At 41.7% G+C, this 16,391-nt stretch overlaps 1 protein-coding gene across 8 annotated transcripts in view; it reads right to left on the reverse strand.

The window, feature by feature from the left end:
- The window catches only part of sorbs2b (sorbin and SH3 domain containing 2b), a 308,354-nt gene extending 292,223 nt beyond the window's left edge, over positions 1-16,131 (reverse strand). For 4 of the 8 annotated variants that reach the window (XM_043706081.1, XM_043706051.1, XM_043706043.1 and 1 more), the window contains exon 1: positions 15,623-16,129. The gene's annotated coding sequence lies outside the window, so the exon portion shown is untranslated. Of the gene's footprint in view, positions 1-15,622 lie in introns of all 8 variants that reach the window. The other 4 variants (XM_043706014.1, XM_043706071.1, XM_043706062.1 and 1 more) reach the window with 3 other exon arrangements.
- Between the last annotated feature and the right edge of the window lie 260 nt (positions 16,132-16,391).

The raw sequence follows: 16,391 nt of genomic DNA on the forward strand, positions 1-16,391 counted from the left end.
GCATCAAAACCTGGGAGGATGCACCCTTCTGTATGTTTCAGCAAGCTGGGTTCTGAGACTGGATATACAGAAAGGATTTCTCCTTGCTAATGCAGCTAATGAATGCAGTGACAACAAAGTGAGTCACAATGTGCACAGAACCTCAAGTTGGGATTTTTACACACATTATATACACAGAAGAAAATAAACTATAAAAGCCAAAAAGTAGAATAGGTGGTAAGTAGTCATGCATAAGGTGGTGATAATAAAATAGGTGCATCACGATTGTAAAGATGTTAGCACATCCTCACCATTCCTACATTGCAACACCAGAACAGTGAAACAGAGACCCATAAAACAGGAGGCAATAATATAAATATCTGTTGGTGCATTGCACCAATGTGCAGCACCACGCGAGACCAAACATATAATTATGAACAGTAATTGTAACCCAATTGGCCAACAGGTTTATTGGTAGGATTAGAGGTATAAGACACAGTTGATTTTGTAATGCAAGGGCAGTACAACCATACAACAATAACATCTGATGGACATCTTAAAAAAAACTCATTAAGCATAACATTCATTTTACGCTAGCAGTGACCAAATGGAATGGTCAAAGGAATGCAGATAAATCCACAGAAAGCAGCTTTGTCAAATAAAAGTCAGGAGTAGATACAGTCAGAGAATCATAGAGATGTACAGCATGGGAACAGACGCTTCGATCCAACCCGTCCTTGCCGACCAGATATCCCAACCCAATCTAGTCCCACCTGCCAGCACCTGGTCCATATCCCTTCAAACCCTTCCTATTCATATACCCATCCAAATGCCTCTTAAAATGTTACAATTGTATCAGCCTCCACCACTTCCTCTGGCAGCTCATTCCATACCCTTACCACCCTGTGTGAAAAACGTTGCCCCTTAGGTCTCTTTTATATCTTTCCCCTCTCACCCTAAACCTATGCCCTCTCGTTCTGGACTCCCCAACCCCAGGTAAAAGGCTTTGCCTATTTACCCTATCCATGCCCCTCATAATTTTGTAAACCTCTATAAGGTCACCCCTCAGCCTCCGACGTTCCAGGAAAAACAGTTCAGTCTGTTCAACCTCTCCCTATAGCTCAAATCCTCCAACCCTGGCAACATCCTTGTAAATCTTTTCTGAACCCTTTCAAATTTCACAACATCTTTCCGATAGGAAGGAGACCAGAATTGCAAGCAATATTCCAACAGTGGCCTAACCAACGTCCTGTACAGCCGCAACATGACCTCTCAACTCCTGTACTCAATACTGTGACCAATAAAAGAAAGCATACCAAACACCTTCTTCACTATCTTATCTACCTGCAACTCCACTTTCAAGGAGCTATGAACCTACAGTCCAAGGTCTCTATGTTCAGCAACACTCCCTAGGACCTTACCATTAAGTGTATAAGTCCTGCTAAGATTTGCTTTCCCAAAATGCAGCACCTCGCATTTATCTGAATTGAACTCCATCTGCCACTTCTCAGCCCATTGGCCCATCTGGTCCAGATCCTGTTGTAATCGGAGGTAATCCTCTTGGTTGTCCACTATACCTCCAATTTTGGTGTCATCTGCAAACCTACTAAGCATACCTCTTATGCTCGCATCCAAATCATTTATGTAAATGACAAAAAGTAGAGGGCCCAGCACCGATCCTTGTGGCACTCCACTGGTCACAGGCCTACAGTCTGAAAAACAACCCTCCACCACCACCCCCTGTCATCTACCTTTGAGCCAGTTCTGTATCCAAATAGCTAGTTATCCCTGTATTCCATGAGATCTAACCTTGCTAGTCAGTCTCCCATGGGGAACCTTGTCGAACGCCTTACTGAAGTCCATATAGATCACATCCAGCGCTCTGCCCTTATCAGTCATCTTTATTATTTCTTCAAAAAACTCAATCAAGTTTGTGAGACATGATTTCCCATGCACAAAGCCATGTTGACTATCCCTAATCAGTCCTTGCCTTTCCAAATACATGTAGATTCTGTCCCTCAGGATTCCCTCCAACAACTTGCCCACTACCAAGGTCAGGTTCACCGGTCTATAGTTCCCTGCCTTGTCCTTCCCATCCTTCTTAAACAGTGGCACCACGTTTGCCAACTTCAAGTCTTCCGGCACCTCCGCTGTGACTATCGATGATACAAATATCTCAACAAGAGGCCCAGCAATCACTGCTCTAGCTTCCCACAGAGTTCTTGGGTACACCTGATCAGGTCCTGGAGATTTATCCACCTTTAATCATTTCAAGACACCCAGCACTTCCTCCTCTGTAATCTGGACATTTTGCAAGATGTCACCATCTATTTCCCAACATTCTATATCTTTAATATTCTTTTCCACAGTAAATACTGATGCAAAATACTCATTTAGTATCTCCCCCATTTTCTGTGTCTCCATACAAAGGCCACCTTGCTGATCTTTGAGGGGCCCCATTCTCTCCCTAGTTACCCTTTTGTCCTTAATATATTTGTAAAAACCCTTTGTATTCTCCTGAATTCTATTTGCCAAGGCTATCTCATGTCCCCTTTTTGCCCTTCTGATTTCCCTCTTAAGTATACTCCTACTTCCTTTATACTCTTCTAAGGATTCACTCAATCTATCCTGTCTATACCCGACATATGCTTCCTTCATTTTCTTAGCCAAGCACTCAATTTCTTTTGTCATCCAGCATTCCCTATACCTACCAACCTTTCCTTTCACCCTGACAGGAATATACTTTCTCTGGATTCTCGTTAGCTAACTTGTGAAGGCTTCCCACTTTCTAGCCGTCCCTTTACCTGCAAACATCTGCCCCCAACCAGCTTTCAAAGGTTCTTGCCTAATACCGTCAAAATTGGCCTTTCTCCAATTTAGAACTTCAATCTTTAGATCTGGTCTATCCTTTTCCATCACTATTTTAAATCTAATAGAATTATGTCGCTGGCCCCAAAGTGCTCCCCCACTGACACCTCAGTCACCTGCCCTGCCTTATTTCCCCAAGAGTCGGTCAAGTTTTGCACCTTCTCTAGTAGGTACATCCACATACTGAATCATAAAATTGTCTTGTACACACTTAAGAAATTCCTCTCCATCTACACCTTTAACACTATGGCAGTCCCAGTCTATGTATGGAAAGTTAAAATCCCCTACCATAATCAACTTATTATTCTTACAGATAGCCGAGATCTCCTTACAAGTTTGCTTCTGAATTTCCCTCTGACTATTAGGGGGTCTATAATACAATCCCAATAAGGTTATCATCCATTTCTTATTTCTCAGTTCCACCCAAATAACTTCCCTGGATTTATTTCCTGGCATCAGAGCAGACAGTGCAAAGGGTGAACTGACATAAACTTCAGGGGTGCCACGGTGGCTCAGTGGTTAGCACTGCTGCCTCACAGCACCAGGGACCCAGGTTCAATTCCAGCTGTGGGCAACTGTACAAACTCCACACAGACATTCTCCCTGTGTCTGCATGGGTTTCCTCCCACAGTCCAAAGATGTGCAACTTTGGTGAATTGGTCATGCTGAATTGCCCATAGTGTTCGGTGCATTAGTCAGAGGTAAATGTAGGAGAATGGGTCTGGGTGGGTTACTCTTCAGAAGGCTGGTGTGGACTTGTTGGGCTGAAGGCCTGTTTCTACACTGTAGGGAATCTAATGTTCTTCTGACAGATTTGATTATTTTACACATTATTTGGAACGTCCACCAGATTCTTGCTCTTCAATTGCTAGTCCACTTGCTTACTGTTATTTTAATGGTAATTTAAGAAATGTTGCACAGTCTGACATTAAAATTTACAACACTCTACAGTTGGTCTGTCTTGTCCTATGAGCTGGGACCCACCATAGCTCAGATGACCTCCTCTCATGGCTCTTGGCAACATTAACTCTTCACTCAGTTTGCTTTAGCTCCCAGTCCATGTGTGAAATCTGGCTTCCTGTCAGCGGGAATAAATTAGCTTCATATCCTGTTCACACCAGGTCTCCAAACAGGCAGCATTTGGAAAACTGTCAGTCATGAGCATGGAACAGGTGCAGCCTTCAGAGGGGGTAAGGCCAAGTTCAAGATAACACTGGGAGCGTCAGTGCTCTCATTAACAGGCAGAGTTTAGCTTTTACAGATAGGGATTTTTAAAACAAGGCCACAAATGAACACTGGCTATTTCAGGACCTCCACCCCGCCACACTTAGACCCTTTTCAACTGCACACATACTTTAACAAGCCACTGCGACATGCAGAAGTCAAATTAAAAAGAATTTGTCTCTTAGTTTCCTTCCCTATTAATAAAAGCGTAAACAACAACTCTCCATTCAGGTTAACAGTATGTATAATTCATGACAAAAGACTCAAAAGTTGGCTTCTTTTTGTATGAACAAAAGTGATTAGACAGAGAAAGGGACACAATTGTGATAGTTTAAAGAGCTTAGAATAATAAATACAAGTAATTTACTTTAGAAAGTATAGAATATATTTTATACAGAGCTTATGGACACTTTAAAAGCAGGACTTTACAAATTGCCCAGATTCTGACTTACCTTCCCCATCCCTAACCCACTGAAAACGTGGATAATGACTGTGCCCTCCCTAGCAGCCTTCCCAGAGTTATTTACTGCTGAGAGGGACGTGAATTAGTTCAGAGAGGGAAACCTTCACCATCTGAGGGGAGTCTCCCATCTCCTTGTGCTGAGCTGCCACTGGACAGCTTTGCTGCAGTAGGATGGGGGTGAGAGGGAGAGTCAGGGGTTTAACACCTGGGTCCAGAGTAGGAGGCTCCAGGGAATGAAGAGGGAACTAGGGGCTGTGTAAAAGGAGGCCCACTTCCAACCGATAGAGTGTGATCTGGTGACCTTCAAACTGAACTCCCTCCCCCACTCACCACAGGAAGAACTGTGCCAGGGCGGGAAGAGGCCAATAAATCAGGTATCACATGACCCCAAGTAAATAGTGGGGGTGGGGGGGTGGGGGTGAGGGTGGGCAGGGAAGATGTGACAAGGAATTTGTCTGATTGACTGTGCAGCCGGCCAAAAGACATCACTGATGCATGCTTCAAGTGGCAAAGCTGTCAGCATAATCACCCTGACCGTGTTCATTCTAACAGGGACATGCTTCTTATTTAAAAACCACTGATTGACAGATGCAACCAAGTTCTTTAAAAGGCCTGCAATCCCTGGGCTAAGTTTGAATGTCCCCTCTTCTGCTTTTATATATATCCCGTAGGTATGTGGACTTGAAAGGAATCGGAGGTATTCACAAGGTGGACACATTCTGTTTGGCATAAAGCAACAATACAGAAAGGGAACTAAGCTGCATATTACAGTAAACTAGTGTTGAAAATACGTTAAAAGTAAAAGATCTGCGAGACCACTGCAAGGGGTTGCAGAGGTAAGTCGACAGGCAGCACAGCCTAAAAGGTGGGGTTATGTTACTGCTAGGTTTCATAAGCTAGTTATTTCACTATTGTTGCCAACAGAGTACAATCACAATGGCGTTTCTGGGATAAATATATAAAAAAAAGGAACCATCACCAACAAGCACTACAGTCATTCCAGCTGGACAAGGCCAACAGAGGTTCGGCTGTGCTTTGATATCATTAGGAACGTTTGCCTGAAATCAGTTGTTGTCTATCAATGAATGTTACATTAAAGGCACACTGTCACCCAGTCAGTGGGCTCTCAAGACAATTCACACATTAGCTAAGTGGCTAACTACAAAATGATAGAATTGCCTCATACATTATGTGGAATGCGACCACAGAATAAAACCTAAAATCATAAAAGCAAAATGCCTGACTTCAGTAAATAGATACAGCTTTACTTTCAGTATCACAATATGGAAATCTTTGTTGCTGACATTTTCGAGTAAGGCTGACCCTGTTTGGTATGGCATTAAAAATTATAACAGGGTCCTGCCCTTGAACTGAAATATGATTCATCCGTAGCTCATCTCAATTTGCCTTCGTGCTGTAATTGTTAATAACTATCCACCAACAACAAAAAAATTATTCAATCCTAATTTTGAAATTTTCAACTGAATACCTTCAACAGCTTTTCGGGGGACAGTTGAAGATTTCCACCCAAGCGGCACCCTGAGTAGCCTAGCTCAACATTCAAGGTTGCGTCTCCTTGACCTGGTGTTCATGCCTTTGTGAAACTGCCCCTGGAGTAGTGGGTACAGTTTTGGTCTCTTTTTTGAAGGATGGATAGACTTGCCAGAGGAGGAGTGCAACACCAATCTAACTCTGGAGATAGTGGGATTGCTTTTTTGAGGAAACAGGACCCTACCTTTGCTGGAGTTTCACAGAATGAGAAGTGATCCAAGTGAAGATACAGATTTCTTAGAGGGTATACAAATGTGGACGTAAATGAAATGTTACCCTTGGATGCTGAGTTTAAAACCAGGTGATCTAATCTCAAGATAAGGGATAGGCCATTTAGGAACGAGTTGAGGAGGGGGTGAATCTCTCGAGTTATTTCCCCTGGAGGGCAGTGGAAGGTCAACCATTCAAATCAATAGGTTTCTTTTGTTAATGTGTTTTTTGCTTCACACAATAAGTTTTTTTGGGTTCAAGACAGACTAGTTGAAGAGATGGCAAAGTCATGAACTAGCTTTAAGCTTATTCTTCAAAGAAACACTATTTCTCATACTTCCATTCTAAATACTATCATGGTCATCTGTACCAGGCTATGATTTTAAATTATATTAGGTAGTTGCTGATCTATCTTCTTGACGGTCATGTCTCTGTGCATCTTGCAGTGAGTGTCACTCTTACTATCCTATACAGTGATCCTTCCAGATAATTCTAATTCCACCCACACTGTGACATTTATACCCAGGGATGTGCAGCTCTGTGACATCACAGCAAGGCTGCTCCAGGGCAACACTCTCTCTAACTTTAGTTGTTCCTTGTGTGGTATATTTAAAACAGAGAAGAAGTTTTCGCAGGTGGTTTTCTCAGCTGCTACATAACTACAAAGCTTATAGGGAACATTCCTCTAGGGTCCTCTTGTCATTACACAACATTAATGGCATCAGGGGAAATAGAGGTAGTGTGGCATTGAGATACATGGTCAACCAGGAAGCAAATCAATGACAAAATGTCTAAAAAGCCTTTTCTTGTTCTGAAACTGTTTCTCTCTATCGACCGATTAACTGGAGTTTCACGAAATGATATGGTCTAAAATTAGACTTTGTAGGAGTGAAGTTATGAAATATTTCTAAGCACAAAGGATGATAGAAGCTCGACACTCCCATTTGCACATGACGTTTGGTCAATTTTTGCTACCCAAAAAGATATTAAAGGAATATGATGTTGAAGCAAAGAGTCAGATGTGAAATATCCCATTGAAAAGCACATTCAAGTGGCTAAATAACCTACTACTCTCCCAATGCTCTGTTAAAACAATAACCAACACTTATTAATATTACTGTGTCCAGCAAATTGTCGCAGAGATTTCTAGCTAATACAATAACCACACCACAAGGCAACCTTTCAACAGAATATTCACTGTACCATAATGAGAGCTCATAAACTGAAATAAAAACAGAGAAACTCAGCAGGTCTGGCAGCAACTAAGAAGAGTGAACGTTTCAAGTCTGATATAACTGTTCTTCAGATTGGAAATGTTAATTCTGTTTCTCTCTCCGTAGAAGATGCCAAGCCTGCTGAGTTTCTCCAGAACTTTCTGTTTTTATTACAGACCTCCCAGACCTGAATTACTTTGCTTTATTTTGATGTCATGAACAGAGACTATTCAGTTTATTGATGACACTCCAACCCCACATAGATTCTTCCTGGGAGCTACAAATGCTGCCAAAACCACATTTTAATTGTTTCTGGACTAATCAACAGAACAATCCTGGCAAAGCAGGATTTATAATAGTAGCTTCCATTTAGCTACCCATTATAAAGAGAATGCTGTCCTTTCCTTTTACAATTCTTAAATATTTTCTGATTAATAACCAAGAGTCTTCCACCACCAGTGCACCTCAGTGAATCAAGGAGCAATTTAGTCAAGGGACCAGGTTGGATTTCTCAGTTCTGAGCTTACTTAGCTAACCTTAGCCTGAAATGGCAGGGGCAATGGTCCAATTAGCCTCAGCTTCTCTGGGTTTAAGTGGGAAATAGTCAAACCCAGATCCTGCTTTTGATCAGCACTGGACAAACCCTACTGGAAATACATGCTTGTAAACCTCAGTGAGGTCAGGATCAGGCTGCAATTCACTGGAATTGATGGCTTTCATGACTGAATTGTTTTTTGACACATATGTGAATACTGCCACTGTATCAGAAGATGCACAACACTCCTGAACTGTACTTCAGAAGGAGTTAACAGGCATGAGGGTGGCACAGAGGCTAGGTGGCTAGCACTGCTGCCTTCTGGTGCCAGGGACCCAGGTTCAATCCCAGCCTCATGCAACTGCCTGTGTGGAGTTTGTACATTCTCCCCATGTCTGCATGGGTTTTCTCTGGGTACTCCGGTTTCCTCCCACAAATGTGCAGGTTGAGTTGAATGGCCATGGGAAACACAGGGATACAGGTATAGGTTGGGGAGTGGGTCTGGGAGAGATGCTGTCCAGAGGGCCAATGTGGGCTTGATGGGCTGAATGGCTTGCTTGCACATTGTAGGGATTCCAAGATTCTAGGAGAGAAATGCCTGGAAAAGAAGCTATTTGGTTAACCTTTCTTCAGTTACTTACAAAGTCAATGGGATTAATGTCAGTGCACCTCCCATTTCTCTCGGCCTTTCTCAGCAGTAAAAGTCTTAAGTGGGTAGCATCATGGAAGTGGGATAATTATTCTAAGTGAACAACAGTAGGTGTACCCTTTCATGTGTACCCATCCCTTCTATGCAGCAGCTAAAACTGTGGCACCCTGGCAGAGTTACTGCAGCAATAGGGGCAGCACATGCTTAGCCTCGCTATAGAGATGACAGGAGATTGTACATAGCAATCCCCCTTGGCAGAAGCGAGCAGGATGTGGTGACATGGGCAGTCTAAGAGACGACTTGCTAAAGGACAAGACACTCTCCCAACTTTGCTGAGGCCAGCAGAGATGTGGACTTGAGCTATGAAAAGAAAATTGCTGGCCACACATGAGCTGTTACATGAGGTTTTGGAAGGCAGCCAGAGAGTTTCAACACCAAGGGTGAAAATATGAAGGAGTCTCCTTACAGCTTGTTGTCCTGTCATCTCACACAGCATCACCACTGTGCCAGGAGTCACACATCTCCTGTAATCTGCTCTCTTATTAGATCATTGGGAATTATAAACCACAGTCCCATGGCTGCAACAGTAGGGGCAATGCATGTTTCCCTCTCTCTCTAAAAGTGACAGAAATCCTGCTTCTTCACCACCTCCTCGATGAATATGGAAAGCTCTCCAGGCCAGACAAGCCCCAACATCAGCTAACATGCTGTAGGATCATTGCTGAGTCTCCACTACGATCATCTCAAGGTTCCCTGCACAAGTGGCAGATGACAAAGCCACTATGGTAGCTTCCATTAAAACAGGCAGAAACTTACATGATTCTCCAATGGGGATTAACACCGAGAAATGATAGCCCATCCTGTGAACAAAAAGCTTCCAGCTACCGTGCAGTGTCTTGCTGGTTACACAATTGTACAAGTACAGACTTCAGCACTACAGAACATAGAAATTAAGGGCAGGGTTAGGCTATTCAGCCCTTCAAGCCAGCTTCACCATTCGATATTATCATGGCTAATCGTTCAACTCAGTAGCCTGTTCCTTCTCTCAATTCCTGTTTATCCCTTTAGGCCTGAGTGGTTCCCTGACTGGGAACTCTCTACAGGAGTTCCGACGAAGTAATTCATCCCCTTTTGCCTATTCTAGGCAAAGCTGAGAAATTCCCTGGAGGCAGGCAGTGCTAGAAGTAGCAGTAATGGAACAAATATCACCAGTTTGGTGATAATGGGAGAGTCAGTGAGCATCCTCTTACTGCTGCTCAATAGAGTATTGGGGTCGTGCTTATCCACTCCAGTCTATGCTCAGGGTGACCTTTCTGGCTAGGACTTAGTCTTTACGAAGAGCTGGGCAATGCTAATGAGCAGCACCTCCAGAAGAGCTGGTTCAATGGGCCAGATAACTTACTTCTGCTCCTATTTCTAATGTTCTTACAGAACATAGAACAATACAGTGCAGAACAGGCACTTCAGCCCTCGATGTTGCGCCAACCTGTGAATTAATCTAAGGTCATCCCCCTACACTATCCCATCATCATCTTTGTGCTTATCCAAGGATTGTTTAAATCTCCCTCATGTGGCTGAGTTCCAAGTGAGGCTGCACTAGCGTTTTGTACAGTTGCAGCATGACATCACGACTCCGGAACGCAATCCCTCTACCAATGAAACCTAACACACCGTATGCCTTCTTAACAGCACTATCAACCTGGGTGGCAACTTTCAGGGGTCTATGTACATGGACTCCAAGATCCCTCTGCACGTCCACACTATCAAGAATCTTTTCTTTGAGTCAGTATTCTGCCTTCCGGTTATTCTTCCCAAAGTGCATCACCTCACATTTAGCTGCATTAAACTCCATTTGTCACCTCCCAGCCCGATTCCAAGTCCCTTGCAACCTGCAATATTCTTTCACACTGTCCACTACTCCACCGACTTTAGTGACATTTGCAAACTTACTAACCCATCCACCTATGCCTGCGTCTAAGTCATTTATAAAAATAACAAACAGCAGTGGTCCCAAAACAGATCCTTGTGGCACACCACTTATAACCGGACTCCAGGCTGAATATTTTCCATCAATCATCACTCACTGCCTTCTTTCAGAAAGCCAGTATCTAATCCAAACTGCTAAATCATCCTCAATCTCATGCCTCTGTATTTTCTCCAAAGCCTACCATGTTATCAAGTTCATGTACTCCACGTCAACTGCCCCAACATCATCCACATGCTTGGTCACCTTCTCAAAAAACTCAATGAGCTTTGTGAGACATGACCTGTCCTTGACAAAACCATGTTGGCTATCTGCAATCAAATTGTTGCTTGCTAGATGATTATAAATCCTAATTCTTATAATCATTTCCAAAATTTTTCCTACAACAGACATAATGCTCACTGGTTTATAATTACCTGGGTCATCTCTACTGCTCTTCTTGAACAAGGACACAACATTTGCAATCCTCCAGTCCTCTGGTACTAAACCTGTAGACAATGACAACTCAAAGATCAAAGTCAAAGGCTCCAATACCTCCTCCCTAGCTTCCCAGAGAATCCTCTGATAAATCCCATCCAACCCAGGGAACTTGTCTACTTTCACTCCTTCTAGAATTGATAACACCTCTTCCTTACTAACCTTGATCCTTTCTAGTCTAATATCTTGTATCTCATTATTCTCCTCTACAATATTCTCCTTCTTAGCAGCAGTCTGACTACAGTGTGCCCGCTATTTATCCTGATAGCTGAGGCTGCTGCTCCTAGCAGAACTAGCACCCTCAGCAACCTACAAATGCTCAATGAGGCTGATTAAAGTAGAAAACAGATAAAAGCAAAATACAAAACTGAATAAATCACTTCAAACTGCACCAAACACAATACGCAGATCCAATTAATCTAAGTAGTGTTTCCAGTAAGTCAGGCAGTGCAATCACACAAGCATTTCCTCAGTAGGGTGGCCACTCTACACAGCTTTTATCCGACCAGCTTAAATCACACTGAGGCCCCAATTACAGCTGCGGGAACCCAATTTCCATGCCCTACATTCATGCGGCACCTGTCGGTCTCTGGCAGGCATTTCAACCACTTCAACAAAAGGGACAGTAAAAACTGGTGAGAACTTGCAGCTGGAACATGATGACAAGTTGACTCAATCAACTTTAAAAGATCCTCTGTCTCATCCCATGCTAACATTCCTTAAAATCACTTGCCTTTATAAGTCAAAACTGAACTTTAGGGTTCATTCCATCATTTGGACATCCTACAATCTTCCAGTAGAATTGAACCCAATTTATTTTAGTTCTTCAGAAGTAGAAATTAAAATACAATGTTTTTAAAATTTAAATTTTGAGCATGCCATGTCCTCTCAGTGTAGATTATTATTTAAGCAAAGCCTGTTTTATTAAGAAGCTTTAACCACATCAAATGCACAAAGCATTGTAACAGGTTAGAAATAATTAATAGTAACTGTTGACTTTGGCATAGAAAAGACATGTTGAGTTATAATTTTTAACTTTTCAGCCGTGTTGTATCCTTGACCAAAGTACAGGAATAAAAAAAAATCTCATTTGGCACACATTCAAGACTGGCGAATTCTGAAGCACAAAGCAAGGAAAAATGGTCAAATGTCTTTGAGCCACCACCATTGAGAGAAAAGCTTGATCCTAAGATCTCTGCCCAGTTTGGGTTGAGCAGGACCTCCACCCACCTTCCAAGGGAGATACGACCCCTCTACCTGTCTCTCAGTGACATGATCATTGACTATTTGTAAGGCAAAAGAAGACAGATTATTGGCCAATACAAGAGTTAAACATTCTTGGGGGTAGGTTTGAATGTGCATTTGAGATCGCAATCAAATCAGCCATGATCTTACTGAAATGGCCTATTCCTGCTCCTAGTTTGTATGTATGACCATTATCATAATTAGGACAGCACCCATAATGATAAATGGGCGGCTCCCATGTATTCCGTTACACAAGCAATGGCTAAACTGTGAAACTAGTCACTTCATTGAGAAACCAAGAGCTCTTTCCTGGACTGAAAGAAATTTCGGCAAATCTCTTCTTCAACTCCTAAGAGAGCATTGGGCCTTAACTTGAAACTTAAATAGCCCCTTCCATAATTGCTGCAATTAAATGTAGAACCATAGAAAGGGAATATGAAAAGGAGATAACCAGTATATTTTACGATACCGTTATGTTATTTAATAATTAGAGAAGAGCGTAGTGCCAGAGCTTTCTGTTAACCAACTGAGAGTGTGTGCTTGATAACTACTTAATCAGTATACATTGTGTGACCCTTTGGAACACAGCAGTACTGTCCCTGCCTCTGGACTAGAAGCCCTGGGTCAACCTCCGCCTCCCCAGAGGTGTCTCACAGCACAACTAAACAGTCTGGGAACAGTTTGAAAACAAAAGTTTCTATTTTGGAGTACCTGACAGTTTAGGCTGGCAGTAATTCATGTGAAAATCTGCTCTCCTATTGACAGTCAAACAGCAGATGGAACATCAGATGTCCCATTTTTGATCTTGAAACTTAAGTGGAGCACACAGCTTTCTCTCCATGATAGCTTTTATGCTGGTGGACATGTTGCTGATTATTTTTCCTGTAATGCTAGCTTGTAAATAGATGCTGGAAATCAGAAACAAAACAGAAACTGCTGGGGGAAAAAACATAGCAGTTCTGGCAGCACCTGTGGAGAGAAAGCAGAGTTAATGTTTCAGATCCAGTGACATGAAAAAACGTAGCGTATTAAAAACATGAAAGACTCTTTGACTGATGGTAGATAACTTTTTTTTTTAATTGCAGATGATCTACAATTAGGAAATTTTAATCTGGCCTCTTGCGAAATGGTAAATATTTGTAAATGTTTTTTACAATTTCACTGCATGTAGCAAACCAGCAGAGGTTTTGCCCTGCCTCATCACTGTAAGAAGGATATCATTCATGGACTGTATTAGTGATGAGAATAACATGAAAAAGGGGAGCAAAAAGACTTTTGGATTTTAGATGGGTTTTGTAACATGCAGCCAATAGATTCCAGGAATCTGTTTTGGATTACTCAAATATCAGTCTTGTAGTGAAATAAAAGATCATTGTCCAGTACATAAACAATAACCTCCTTAAGGACAGATGGACTGAAATTATGATAAACGTGGTCATGAATCTATTGGCAGCAACTTCTTTTTGGCTTTTATCTAATCTGTCAGGGTGACAGAAGGGTATCATCAAAAGCGATAATTTAACAAATTCCGAGGAGATATCAGGGCCACAAGAAAAGCTGATCTTCCACTAATCTGTAAAGGAACTCATTTGGTAGATTTTTCAAACTGTTTCTTTCTTATTAACCTCCAAAAAATTGAAAAGTTACAGCCAATGATTTGTCTTGCTCTAATTGCAACAAAACAAAACCAAGATCAAAATCCTCTGAAAATTGTAAATTGTGGCAATACATAAATAGATTTTGCAGAGACAAGGAAGTCTTCTATTAAGGAGGAAACTGTAAACATTTCAAGATTTAAATTTTATTGTCAGCAAATACCTTTACTTTTATGAAAGTCAAGCTCTTTCCTAAGTAACAATCTCCAGCTATCTTCATAGCTCTTGGAACAGTATCTACTTTGCTGACCACAAGTTAGTGACTCAGACATTCACTACCCTCCCAAACAAAGGATCATGCACAAGTATATAACATACAGCTGCCACAAAAATCCAATTTAACATCAATGGCAACAACAGCATTTTCACAACAAAACAGGGCCCCTAAATTACTTGTACAGGGTACGAGCAGATCAAAACGTGAGTGCACTGAGCATAAAACAGGATAATTATTCTTTGGAAAAACACTCAATTATTCTACTGCACTGATGATAGCTTATAAATTGTGGGATTTTTTTAAGAGCCAGCTCAGATTGTTAATACTTTATGGAAAGGGATGTCAAAAAAACTGATCTTTACCCACGCTCACATTGCAGAATTTAAACTTGCAATTATTTTCTAATTCCAGAGTAAGGAAACACATTGGATCACATTTACAAGCTACAACTGAAACACTAACAGTATCAGAACAAGATCCATGCTGAACTATATTTTCTTTGTCACCATGAGATTTACTGAATGCTTCCAGCAACCACTTGCTAACCAAGATGATCTTAATACTAGAACGGTTTTAATAGGAAGGAATTAGCTGAAGAAATTATTTTCTGATGACCTGAGATTAAATATTAAAATTTTATTTATCAGTAAATGATGCTTGCAATGAGAAATAAATATAATTTGAGTTTAAGCCAACAAAATAGTCAAAGCCATTTCTCAGCTCTTCACACAGTGGGTTATATTGAGCATTGTAGTATCATAATACAAGTTGAATCGCATACTGATCATTGGATTATTTACATGAACCATCAAACACTATATACAAATACTGCAGCCTTTGTATTCTTAAACCATTTGATTCTGTTATTTTGTACAAAAAAGGTAATAATTCAAAAGAAACCCCTAAATGTGTTCAAGCTGGTTAACTTTGAAATATACAGTATTCAATGTTTAAGGAAGGCTTGCCTTTCTCTAGGAAAGGTTATCACCGTACACTCTGATAGATGCTGACTCCAACTGTTTGAGAAGCATGCGAGTAGAGCACATCGGTTTGTATAATAAGACCACCAGAAACTCCTGTCTTTTATACTGCGGGGATCATTTGTGAGCATTGATGTGGGAAGACCCACGAAATTAGGAAATTGAGATCGGGGACAGAAGGTTTGTTAAATTGTACACATCTATTACAATGAACACAACAACACCCAATTAATATCGAAGTATAAAGGTCTGTGCTAACAGAGGTGAATTATTGCACATGCCCCGTTAGAACTGCATTGTAGTTTACTCATGTCTTTTCTTGCCAGTTTCACATTCAAAAGGGGGAAATCAACACTGTAATTTGAGCTTACCTGAAGACCAGCTGAGCAGCGATTGACCAGGTTTAACAGTCTCCACGTCCAGCAGATGTCCCAAATGTAGCAGCCTCGCTGAAAGCAGCATGGAACACCAGAGAGGCTGCAGCCTGTGTGGAGCCCAGATAAATCACACACCTGCTTCTTCAGTGGGAGTCTGTCTAAATAAAGCAGCAGAAATGTACATAAACAGTGTCAGTGCGGGACTACACCCTGCTTACTTGGTCACCAATAGCAGACAACAGTTAGACAGTTAAGGTAACGTGACAGCTCAACGCTCTTTTACCACACAGCACACTGTCTGTGTTTGCTTGATCTGCCCACACATTTGCACTGCAGATTATTTCCTTTCAATCCAGTCCAGCGGCAGCAATGAACAGCCTGACAGTCGAGCAACTCGGTGACATTATGAGCGACAAAGATCATCTGGAATGCGGGACTCTCTCTTCAATAGCTGATTTTATTGCTGGATAAAGCAGAGCATTATTCCAGTGTGCACCCATAACCAAAATGGCTGGTGCTTTTCAGCAATGCTGCAGAAAGCTCATTGGTTTACCATGAGCTTTTTGTAACCACGGCAACTTGTAACAGAAGATTTGTGCTGCAGGCATGGCAGATCATGTGCAGGTCAATGCGAAGAATAGAATAGCAGATTCTCTATACCTAAACCTAAATCCGGCTTTATTCGCGAATTCCTGCCGATATGATCCACTGCTTCAGCAAACTTTACATTTGTGACTGTCCTTCACCATTATGTAGCACAGTT

The sequence above is a fragment of the Chiloscyllium plagiosum genome, chromosome 2 (genome assembly GCF_004010195.1).
Source record: "Chiloscyllium plagiosum isolate BGI_BamShark_2017 chromosome 2, ASM401019v2, whole genome shotgun sequence".
Classification (NCBI taxonomy): Eukaryota; Metazoa; Chordata; class Chondrichthyes; order Orectolobiformes; family Hemiscylliidae; genus Chiloscyllium; species Chiloscyllium plagiosum.